Source organism: Taudactylus pleione, unplaced genomic scaffold (genome assembly GCF_031769625.1).
Source record: "Taudactylus pleione unplaced genomic scaffold, aTauple2 ptg001636l, whole genome shotgun sequence".
NCBI lineage: Eukaryota > Metazoa > Chordata > Amphibia > Anura > Myobatrachidae > Taudactylus > Taudactylus pleione.
Genome location: NW_028286033.1, coordinates 196,281 through 208,057, shown reverse-complemented (window position 1 = coordinate 208,057; position 11,777 = coordinate 196,281). Strand labels below are relative to the sequence as shown.

General features: G+C 50.6%; 1 pseudogene; it reads right to left on the bottom strand.

The window, feature by feature from the left end:
* Window positions 1-5,069: 5,069 nt before the first annotated feature.
* Window positions 5,070-11,777, bottom strand: part of LOC148442049 (uncharacterized) — a 44,187-nt pseudogene continuing 37,479 nt past the window's right edge.

Below are 11,777 nucleotides of genomic sequence, written 5' to 3'. Positions count from 1 at the left end.
TGAGACTGTGTAAGAGATCCTCAGATGAATATTACAATGGTTAAATCAGATAAATCAACTGACCTATGAGTCCCGTCCTGGTGTTATTTAAACTGTTCACTGGATATAGGGGAACATTCCAGCTTGAAAAAGGCGACAGGTGTAGGCGAAACGCGTTGCTGCTCTCCTACAAGAACACCGGAGATTCGCTCTGCATTCGGCTATTACTGACCATTATTCAGGAAACCGGTAAAACCGCTCTTATACTCCTGCCGCAAACTTCTACTGTACATGGTTAGGCGACCACCGGCACACGCGGTGACTGATTGTGGGCCACTATCTGTTACATCACCCACGCCGCCGTCGACCATCTAGAGACGGGAGCCACCTGCACCTCGCGGTGGCACGGCTTGTCAGACCATTCTCCCCTGCAGCGTCCTGGTCACCTCAAAGGTACAGCGCAACCACGGGCTGCCAGTGATCGTTTACCGAGAAGATCCTGCGGTTTGATATGCACATACACGGCATAGTAATTAGCAGTAGTTACATTTGTGGGGGCATTAACGGTGTCTTTTGGTTTACCATTAAAGGATATACTTACCACACTCTACGACTTCACCGTGACGGGTCAGTTGTTGCCATATATAATAACTAAAAAAGAACTGGTATATATCCGTTGTCAGAAAGATACTACTGAGAGACTTCATTTTATTAGTATCTATCTTTTGGTTACAAATGACCACAACCTGGAATAGTTACTGGCAATAGTAACATTTTGTCTCTTTGCGACTGACTGATGTATATTCATTTTCATACTGAGAGTCTTTTATTGTTGGTTATTTTTATATATATTTTATATGCATAACCGTTCATTATAATATAAATCTGTGTCAATAATTGATATATATTCAATTCTTTGTTCTTTATTGTTTTTTTATATTTTTTTTATTGATTTTATTAATGTTTTCATGCTTATCACCTGACTTGTGTAATTCTAATGTCCCAACATAAGTATTAGGGCGCAGTCTATGGTTGTTTTTGTTTTTTTAGAGAGGTTGACAATCACTTTTTCTCTGTACATCTGCGTTAATACTTTATCCTCCAGCTTATTCAGCGCTGGGTATATTTCCGTTCATCTTTTTACAGGGCACCAAAATGAATAGTTCCGGCTCTGCGTAAAACCATTCGGAAATTTCCGGGAGAGCTGCAAGCTGTTCTTCCGTCTCAGACCAATGTCCTCTGGTTCTGAAGTTCAGCGCGTGGGAATTGTCATCTCCCTTCTCCAAGGAGACCCCCAGAGCTGGGCTTTTGGCACGCCATCTGACCATTCAGTCCTGCAGTCAGTTTAGGCATTTTTTAGGCCCTCAAGCTTGCTCTATGATGACCCTGATAGAGCGGCGTCGGCCAAAACCCACCTTCTGACACTTAAGCAAGGGTGTAAATCCACTGAAGACTACTGCTCTGAATTTTGCAGGTGGACCAACAACAGTGGTTGGGATGACCGTGCTCTCTGCAGCCAGTTTCGTCTCGGCCTTTCAGAGCAATTCTATGCCTTACACTCTAGATGGGCTATGCAGCTTGCTATCTGGACAGACCGTTGCATCAGGGAATGGAGGATGGAAAAGGAGCTACCAACCTTACCCCCATTATTCCGTAGCTGCCAACTCTTTTGTGGAACAGGATGAGCCCATGCAGATTACGGCTTTTCGCTTATATGCAGAAGAGAAATTTAGGTGGCGGAACCTGGGTCTATGTCTCTATTGTGGCGGCATGGGTAATTCTGCCAGTTCCTTCCCAGTAAAGTTGGGAAAAGATGAGGCCTAGATGCAGAGGGAGAACGCCATCTGGGCCTATCCAAAGTGTCTGCAAAAGAATTCAATCTTAATTCCAATCCTAATCTATCTTCTTGGAAAAACTCTCCCAACTACGGCCTAACTCGATAGTGGAGCAGCTGGAAAAATCATAGATATCTCCTTATTTAAGACCTTGGAAGTTCCTCCTGATGACTTATGTAGCCCGATCTCCATCTGTGGGCTTGATGGAAGCTCTCTATCTAATTGCCGGGTATCACTGCAGACATTGCCCATCCATCTCTCAGTTGGCGCTCTGCATTCGGGAAAGTATTTATTTTCTTCTCCTCCATTGCCCCAGTTGTCCTTAGTCTGCCATGGCTCAGGATCCACAACACCTAGTTCTGGACTGGAGATCTGGCGAGGTCATCCACTGGGGTTCTGAATGCAGCTCTTCCTATCCAGGCAGTGCAATCTCCTCTGCAATCAGCTCGCCTGGAATTGGCACAGCCATATCACACATTTTTGGATGTGTTCTCCAATAAAAAAGCTGATTCGCTCCTTTCTCATTGGTCATATGACTGTGCGATTGATCTTGCCCCTGGGGCCAAGCTCCCAAAAGGAAAACTTTATGCCTTATCCAACCTGGAAAGCCAAGCGATGGATGAATATATTCAGGAGAGCCTTGATAAAGGCTTTATCCGTCCTTCCAAGTGTCCAGTGGGAGCTGGATATTTTTTTTTTGTCGAGAAGAAAGATGGATCACTGAGACCTTGCATTGACTACAGGGGGTTAAACAAGGTCACTATTAAAAATTCTTATCCTTTGCCACTAATCTTAGTTTTGTTCGACCAACTGAGAGAAGCAACTATCTTCTCAAAAATCGATCTCCGGGGAGCATACAACCTAATTTGCATTAAAGAAGGTGAAAATGGAAGGCGGAATTTAATACTCTGAGACATTATGAGTATTTGGTCATGCCTTTCCGCCTTCCCAATGCTCCAGCCATATTCCAGGACTTAATTAATGACACCCTCCGAGACTTTCTGGGAAAGTTTGCAGTCGTTTACCAGGATAACATTCTGATCTACTCCGTGTCCCTGGATCAGCATCGTCACTATGTCAAACAGATGCAACAAAAAGCTTAGCAAAAACCATCTCTACGCAAAGCTTGAAAAGTGCGAATTCAAGGTTGTCAAGGTCTCTTTTCTGGGATAGATCATCACCCACAAAGGCTTCTCTATGGATCCAGTAAAGTGCAGGCAATGTCGAACTGGATCCGTCCATCAACTCTTAAAGCCATTCAACAATTCCTTGGATTCGCCAGCTACTACCGGAGTTTCATTAAATCCTTCTCCACCTATGTGGTCCCCACAGTGGAATTAACCAAGAAAGGCGCTGTTACAGTCACCCTGTCGCCTTTGGCTGTCCGGGCCTTCGAGGACCTGAAGAAATCCTTTACTGTTGCTCCAGTTCTTTGTCACCATAATCCGCAGATGCCCTTTATTGTGGAAGTGGATGCCTCTGAGCAGAGGCGGATTTACCACTAGGCAACACAGGTGCACACTTAGGGCCCTGCAGGTCCCAGGGGGCCCAGCTGCGGCCGCCGACGGGATGCATAATGGAGCGGGGCAGAGAGTATTTTGCTGGCTGCCAGGCTCCAGCAGGCTGTCTATGCACATTCTGGACAGCTACTGCCACCGGGAGCCAGCCCCACTCGAGGACCACTCTGTTCAGTCAGCCCTCTCCTGCACTGAGTGCATGTACACGCACTAACACAGGGAGAGAGGAGCCGAGGAGAACACAGAAAGGTGAGGACCTACCATGCTGTGCTTACTGTCTGGAGCAATAGAGCTCGCCAACATCCACCCATGGGGATGGGGGGAGCGCACGGGGGGTGGATTCATTATTATTAGTAGTCCTGTTGTTTAAGAAATTTCTGGGGAGGGGGGGGTTGCGGGAGGGAGGGGGGGGTTTGATTATTATTATTAGTCCTGCTGGGGGCAGTTATAGGGTGTGAGGGTTTGGCCGCATTTCTTATATGCACCAAGTCTCGGAATGCGATTCACTCTGGGGCTTCGCGTTACCTTATAGGGCTGGAGATTAGATATCCGAGCGGTGACCAGAGCGTGGAGCTTTGTCTCGCAGAGGTCAGTCTCCTCTCGTCAATTCAAAAGCCCAGAGCTCATCTGCGCTGCGAGATGCTGCCAGGTGCCGGCGGGCTGCCAGTGCTTGTCATGCAGGGTAGGAGAGTGATGTGTGACTGGGGGCAGAAAATGCATACCTCCCAACATGACCCTCTCCAGGAGGGACACAATGCTCTGGTCCTGGACTTCCCTGGTAAGAGGTGGGGCTGCAGCGGCCATTTCCTCCCTCAGAGTATCCCGCGCTCTGTGCGGTGGCACCAGCCGTACGTCCTAGTTACCGCCCTATACCTTTGTGGCAAGAGCCAATATCACAATACTTCTATTTACATTGAACAGAGAATAACATTTTGGGCCTAATTCAGAGGTGGACGCAGTGTCGCTGCTGCACGAAAACGGACACAATGTTTTTAGTTTGCGCCTGCGTCTCAGTTGCGCTGCACATTCCTCCAATGGGAGTTTCCCGCTGTGCATGCTCCATAGCCGAGCTCACAAATCTGCTGGCCATTCAGAGTTGTACGTATTGTAGCCAAATCATGTCTGTGGTATATATATATATTATATATAGAGATATATACATATATGTACAGTATGCTGCAAATATGAGAGTCTGCTGGGGCGATGTTGCCTTTTGCTGCAGCTCAGCCTTCCTCTGGTAGTAGTAGGCGGCATTATAACCCCATGGTTAGTGCACATCTCTAATTGTTAAAGGACTGCACATGTGGAGGACGTGTACTGCACATGAGCAGTGCATCTGCGAGTCCGGACGTTGCTATGGTGATCCCGTGCTGTATCCTTGGTCGCAGCGCTGGGATGTTTCTGACAGACACGTCATGCTGCATTTGCACCTGAGATAGACGGAATTGCGCTGCCATTTGTGTGCGTCTCTGTAATTCCGTCCATCTCTGATTTGGGCCCTCTGTCCCTGCAGGCAGAATTCAGATGTTACCTATAGGGCAGTTCCCAGACTTTTTGGAATCACGGCCCAGAGTATGAGCATTTTTTCACAGCAACTCTAATGTTTCAAAAAGTTAAATATAAGGAGGAAAAAATGACAAATAATTAAGGGGAATAAAGCAAGAACAAAAATATGGTGTTCTGGATTGTTTGAGGAAGGGGGCCCCAAATCGGTGTTTTGCTTAGGGCCCCATGAAGTCTAAATCCGCCTCTGAGGTTGGAGTGGCGGCCATATTGTCTCAGAGAGATCACTAGGACAACAAATTACTTTTCTCTGAAGTTTTCCCCAGCAGAAAAGAACTATGACGTGGGCAATTGTGAACTGCTGCCCATCAAATGGGCTTTCAAGGATTGGAGGCATTGGCTGGAAGGGGACAAATATCAGATCATGATCTACACAGACCACAAAAAGTTCTCTTACATCAAGGGAGCAAAAACACTCAGTTTGCAACAGGCTCGTTGGGCTCTCTTTTCACTCCCTTTAATTACACCATCTGTTTCAGACCAGGAACCAAGAATATGAAAGCAGATGCCCTGTCCCAAAGCTTTCTTACATTTCAACAGCCAGTGTCCTCTAATGATCCCATCATTCCCAGCACACGCTTTCTGGCTGGTCTGACAAAAACCCTGGCAGAACAGATTTAGGGGGTCTTTCAGACCCGGTCGCAAGTGCTGAGTGCTCGCAACCGGGTCGATGTTCCCCCACTGGGCATGTGCACGTCGGAGCCGGCTCCGACGTGTGCATGCGCGAGACCCGGCTAGCGACGGGCGCTCTGTGGCTAGGGGTCTCGCACCAAAGGGGGCGAACTGTTGATGGTGAGTGACAGCTCGCCCCGTTTGGGAGGTGGGCAGGGGGCATGGCCGGCCAAATGGAGGCGTTCCCGAAGGAACACTTGCCGTTTGGTGGTGGCTCCACTGACATCAGCAGTGATGTCAGTGGGGAGCTTCCTGCTCGATCAGAGCAGGAAGCTCCCTGGGGCTTGCGAGTGCTGAGACCCAACCTTAGGGTCTCGTCACAAGCCCCAATGGTCGCAATGGTCTTAACCATCGCGACCATCACCGTGGTCGGTCGCTAGAGCTGTGGGTGGTAACAGCTTAGCGATCGACCAAGAAGCGGCACTACAAGATGCAAGCGGCCGCCCTCATTCAGGGCGACCGCTTGCATCTAACGACCGCCTCTGAATGAGGTCCTTAATCTTATCAATCTCAGGTCCCCCCAGGTAAACCTTCTGGTCTTTTGTTCGTGCTTGAGAAGTTCAGAGGAGCAGTTATCATGGACTTCCATTCCAACAGGGCCTCTGGACATCCAGGGGTTCTCCAAGACTCTTGAGTTATTGTCCTGATCTGTCTGGTGGCCATCCATAACTTAAAATGTTTGAGAATTCATGCTGGATTGTGACATCTGTGCAAGGAATAAAGTTCACCATATCGCTCCTGCTGGACATCTTCTTACTCTTCCGGTACCTTCCAAACCGTGGTCGCATATTGCAATGGACTTTGTGGTGGATCTTTCCTGTCTGTCTCCCGGCTTAAGTCTGTCTGGAGCAAGGTTCAGAACAAGGCACCAGAAGCCTTGTAAGTTGAAGGTTGATGATTCAGTTTGGCTTTCCACCAAAAACATTAAGTTACGCCGACCTTCCCAAAAGCTGGGCACTAAGGGCCTGATTCAGACCCGGTCACAAGCGCTGAGCGCTCGCAACCGGGTCGATGGTGGCCCAGAGTGCATGCGCACGACGGAGCCGGCTCCGTCGTGCGCATGCACGAGACCCAGATAGCGACAGGCAAGCCGACGCTCTGGGTCTCGCACCAAAGGGGGCGTGCCATCGATGTTGAGTGACAGCACGCCCCCTTTGGTGGGCGGGCCAGGGGGGTGGCCGCCCAGACGGAGGCGTTCCCATGAGAACGCCTACCATCTGGGGGCGGCCCCACTGACATCACAAGTGATGTCAGTGGGAGAGCTTTCGGCTCTGTTTGAGCCGCAAGCTCTCTGGGGCTTGCAGCAACGAGACCCTACCACAAGGGTCTCGTCGCAAGCCCGATGGTCGCGATGGTCTTGACCATCGCGACCATCTTCCTGGCCGCTCGCTATAGCTGTGGGTGGTCACCCACAGCTATGCGAGTGGCCAGGAGGCTGTTCTAAAAAAAAAAAGACCGGCCCTGATTCAGAGCGAGCGCTCTGTCAGAGCAACCGGGTCTGAATCAGGGCCTAAGTACATTTTTCCATTTTGGATCATTGCTCAAATGAACCCAGTAGCATTCTGGCTCAGAATGCCGAGGACCCTCAAGATTAATAACAGCTTCCAGTGTTCCCTGGTAAAGCGGCAGTATTCTCCAGAAGATTTTGAGTCAAACACTCTAGAAGGCCTTCTCCTGTGGATGTTTAGGGTCCACAGGAGTATGTCTTTAAAAAGATCTTGGATTCCAAGTTTGTGCTGGGACACTTACAGTTTCTGGTTTATTGGAAGGGTTATGGTCTGGAAGAAAGACCTTGGGATCCTGAAAAGTTTCTGAATGCTCTGGGACTTAGAAAAGCCTTCTCCAGGGAATTTCCAGACAAACCCGGTTCTAGGGCTTCTTTAACCACTCGTCAAGGGGAGGGCGGCTTGTTACCATCACACTCTAGCCTCTGGCCGCAGGGTCTGTCTGCCAGTATCCTGCCATTTGATAAACGAAATGACTTTATAGGAGTGGAGAGGGTTAAACTTCCTAGGCTGGGAGCAGACCAGTGTGAGGAATCATGTGATAATTAGGGCCAATGGGTTTTTAGGGTTGTAGGTTATAGCAGGGATATTAGAGATTGTTGGAGGCGGAGTCAGCCTCTTTTGTTCCTGTCTTGGAGTGGGTAAGTGCTCTTACCTGAGCTCTGTTATATTTTCTTCATAGCCATCCTTCTGTTTTTCTTTCCTCTTCTTATCTTTGTTCTTCACCTTCTTCATCTATCCCTCTCTCTCTCTGCCCTCCCCCACCTTTGCGCTCTGCATTTTCTAACAATCCTCCTAACCCTTATAAGGACTGTGACCCCCCCCAAATTGGTAGCATGCCCCGCCCGCACCGCTCATCGCGGATCCCCGCCCGTTACCGGGCACAGGAAGAAGGCCCAGGGAGTTCTGGGGAGGCTCCTGCCTCTCAAGAGGGAGCTGAAGGGGCTAGCGCGAGTCGCGCAGCCCCGCGGCGTCATGGGCGGCCGGGCGCGGCCGCGCTTACCCGCGGCCGTCAAGCAGGTGCTGTCAGGGCGGCTGGACACAGCCGCCGGCGGGGGGAAGGCGCGGCTGCTCTGAGCAGCCGCGAGAGGCAGTTAGTGTGCCCGCGGGAGGGCAGAGCTGCCGCGATTAGGGCGGTGAGCGCTCGCCCCCCGCGGGTTCAAAGGTCACAGGCGCACACGCGCACCGCAAGGAGGGCTGCTAATAGCCCTGTTAGTGCCCGGAGGGGCAGGGGGGACTCCCCCACAGTTAATGAAGTGGGGAATGTCGAGGTGGGGGAGATGGACAGCCCTGGCAGCACATTAGGGGCTTTGTCAGTCAGGGAGGCAGCCATTTTAGGACAGGGAGAGCTGATGGAGGATGATTGGCAGGCTAGTCAGCAATCAGCAGACAGGGCCATGTCTGGGGCAGCAGCTTCTGGCTATGTGGATACTCAGGTCCCTAGTGGGGGTGCAAGTCAGTCCTTTGACCCTGCAGCTTTTGCGGCCATGATGTCATCAATGACATCTGCTTTTGCTCCCATGGTTGCGGCATTGGCTCCTAGCCAAGCAGATAGTGAAAGGGTGGATCAGAGGCAGCGTTCAATTTCTGCTACTCTAGGGCCAGCGGTAGATCAGTTCATGCAGGCTTGCAAGGCTATGGGCTCCGCTGCGGCTCAGTTGGCAAGACCAGAGGCGTCTGGGGCTAGTGCTGCTGTGTCTTCTCCTGCTGTGTCGACCGTGCCCAGGGTTTCGGCCCAGGGGGCGGCTTCATCGTCTGTTTCAGATACTGCTGAGGGCGAAGCTATGGAACAGGATTTCAGCGTCGAGGAGGCTTCATCATCGGTCGTGTCCGGGAGGGAGCAGTCCGGATCGTCAGGTGAGATCTCAGAAGATGATGATGTTGCTGACTCTGCCTCCTCTTCTTCCTCTGTCTCTGACTTGTCGTCGACCTCTTCTTCTCTGGCTTCTTCTGTCAGCAGCGCGAAAAAGGCGCGGAAGAGAGCTGCTAAATATGCGCGCAAGGAGGCGGATAGGCGGGATAAGCGGGCTAAGCAGCAGCGTCAGAGTAGTAGCGCGCAGAAGTCCAAGAAGCGTCAGCATCAACCAGGTGTGGTGCATTGCGACAATACAGCAGTATTGCGGGGTCTGCGCGATTGTTGCAAGAAAAAAATCAGGAAGGGCGATTATGTGGACATGTTCATTTTAACTGAGCAAGCCAAAAAAGATTTCAAGGCAGCTAAGCTTAAAGGCGGGGTGGGGTTGGAAGCTTTTCGTTCCTATGATAACTGGCTTGCTGGGTTTTGCGTATTCGCAGCATGCTACTTGAAAGATCGCCCAGGGGAGCACCTGAACGTAATAAGGTATATCCACCTGATTCATGGGATGCAGCGTAAATCCAGGGGCAGCGCCTGGAGAACATATGATGAGGAATTTAGGCGCAAGCAGGACGGATCCAAGCGCTTAGATTTTGGGTGCAAGGACGTGGAAGTGTGGCTTGACGTCACGCAACCACCAAAAGGTGGAGTGGAGGATTCTCGGGTAGGCGGGGATACTCATAAGGGGGGGTCTGGGGCGTGGCGCCCGAGTTCTGATCCCTCCCCGGGGCGTCGACAGACGGGCCCCGGTCGGCTTTCTGCGCAGACACCTTTTAAAGGTAAATGTTTTGCCTTTAATAATGCCTCCTGTTCCCAGGGCCAACGGTGCCGTTTTCGACACCTTTGCTTGCGTTGCAACGGATTGCACCCCGCCTCTAATTGTTTCAGGTTGTCAGCCCAACAGGGATCCAAGTCGGGAGGAGGAGCTATTCCCAAAGCGGGAGGTAGCGCAGGCGCTAAATAGGGCACCAACCCCTATCCGTTTGGATGCTATGTCCAGGTGGCTAGGGTGGTACCCTAATAGGCAGGACGCTAAGTTTTTGTTTTTCGGGTTCAAGTTGGGTTTTCGTTTACCAGTTATAGGGGAAGTTCGAGTCGGTTCCCCGAGAAATTTACAATCAGCTCGACTTTTTCCTGACGTTCTTCAGTTAAAAGTCGAGAAAGAGGTTCAGTTAGGACGTATGGTGGGTCCATTTGCGCATCCTCCAATGGGGAATCTGATTCTTTCCCCAGTGGGGGTGGTGCCTAAGAAAACTCCAGGAAAATTTTGGCTGATCCAGCATCTGTCTTATCCATTGGGGTCCTCCGTAATGACGCTATACCTCCTGAATTCTGTTCAGTGAGGTATCAGTCTTTTGATGATGCTCTCAGTATCGTTAGGGCATATGGACGCGGGGCCCTCATGGCTAAGATGGATGTGGAGTCAGCTTTTCGTTTGCTTCCTTTGCACCCCGAATCGTTTAGGTTCATGGGTTTTCGCATTGGGGGGGAATACTTCATAGACAAGTGCTTGCCTATGGGGTGTTCGATTTCCTGCGCATACTTTGAAAAATTTAGCACTTTCCTTCATTGGTGCGTAGAGTTTTCTTGTGGGGGTCATGGGATAGCGCACTATCTCGATGACTTCCTCTGCGTGGGGCCCGCTGGGTCAGAGCGTTGTAACGAGTTACTTGGTTCCATGAGAGCGCTGTTTTTTCATTTTGGAGTACCTGTGGCAGACGAAAAGACAGAGGGACCCCTCTCGTGTTTGTCATTTTTAGGTATCGAGATTGATACCTTGGCTGGATCCTGTCGGCTGCCGCGCGATAAAATTGACAAATTGCGAGATTCCATTTCAGAGTGTTTGGTTGCGCGCAAAATTTCGCTCAGGCAGGCCCAATCACTGTTGGGTTGTATGAACTTTGCCTGTAGAGTTATACCGATGGGGAGGGTATTTTGCAGAAAGCTAGAGAGGGCCACAGCGGGGGTTTCCAAACCTCACCATTTGATCCGTTTATCGTCAGAAATAAAGAGAGACCTGGAAGTTTGGGTTTCCTTTTTGGCAGATTTTAATGGGATCAGGATATGGTTATCCCCTCTGGTGGGCAATGTCGATTTGCAGCTTTTCACCGATGCAGCAGGATCTTCGGGGTTCGGTTGCTACCTGAGGGGATCCTGGTGCGTCGCAACTTGGCCAGAGGAGTGGATTCGTGCAGGTTTGACAAGAGATATGCTGCTCTTAGAACTGTTCCCAATAATGGTCGCCTTGGAGGTCTGGGGCGAGCGCATCTGCAATCGCAGCATTCTGTTCAGATGTGACAATCTGGGCGTGGTGCATGCGGTAAACGGGCAGCGAGCAAAGTCGTTGCTGGTTTTGCGTGTGCTAGCGCAGCTGGTGCTTGCCTGTTTGCGCCATAATGTGCTGTTTCGAGCTCAACACGTACCCGGAGTTGACAACGGGATTGCCGATGCGCTGTCCAGATGTCAATGGGGTCGGTTCCGTACATTGGCTCCTGATGCAGAGACTGATGGTGTGCTGTGCCCCTCTTATGTTTGGCAGGTTATCAAGCCGGACTGGAGGGGTTAGCGGAGCTGTCCATTGCACCAAGACCCTCAAGGCTTACCGTCGGTCTTGGGAAGAATGGGAAGTTTTTTCCCGTAGCCAAGGCCTTGGAGGTAAGGGTCAGCATCAATTGATGCTTGCTTTTATTTGGCAGCTGTATGTATCTGGCAAATCGAGAGCGGTAGTTTCACGGTACCTGGCAGGTATTTCGTTTTTCTCCAAATTGAAGGGAATCCCTGACCTTACAAGGAGTTTTGTCATCACAAAGGCCTTGAAAGGTTGGGCGCGCGCTGAGCCGGTTAACCCCGA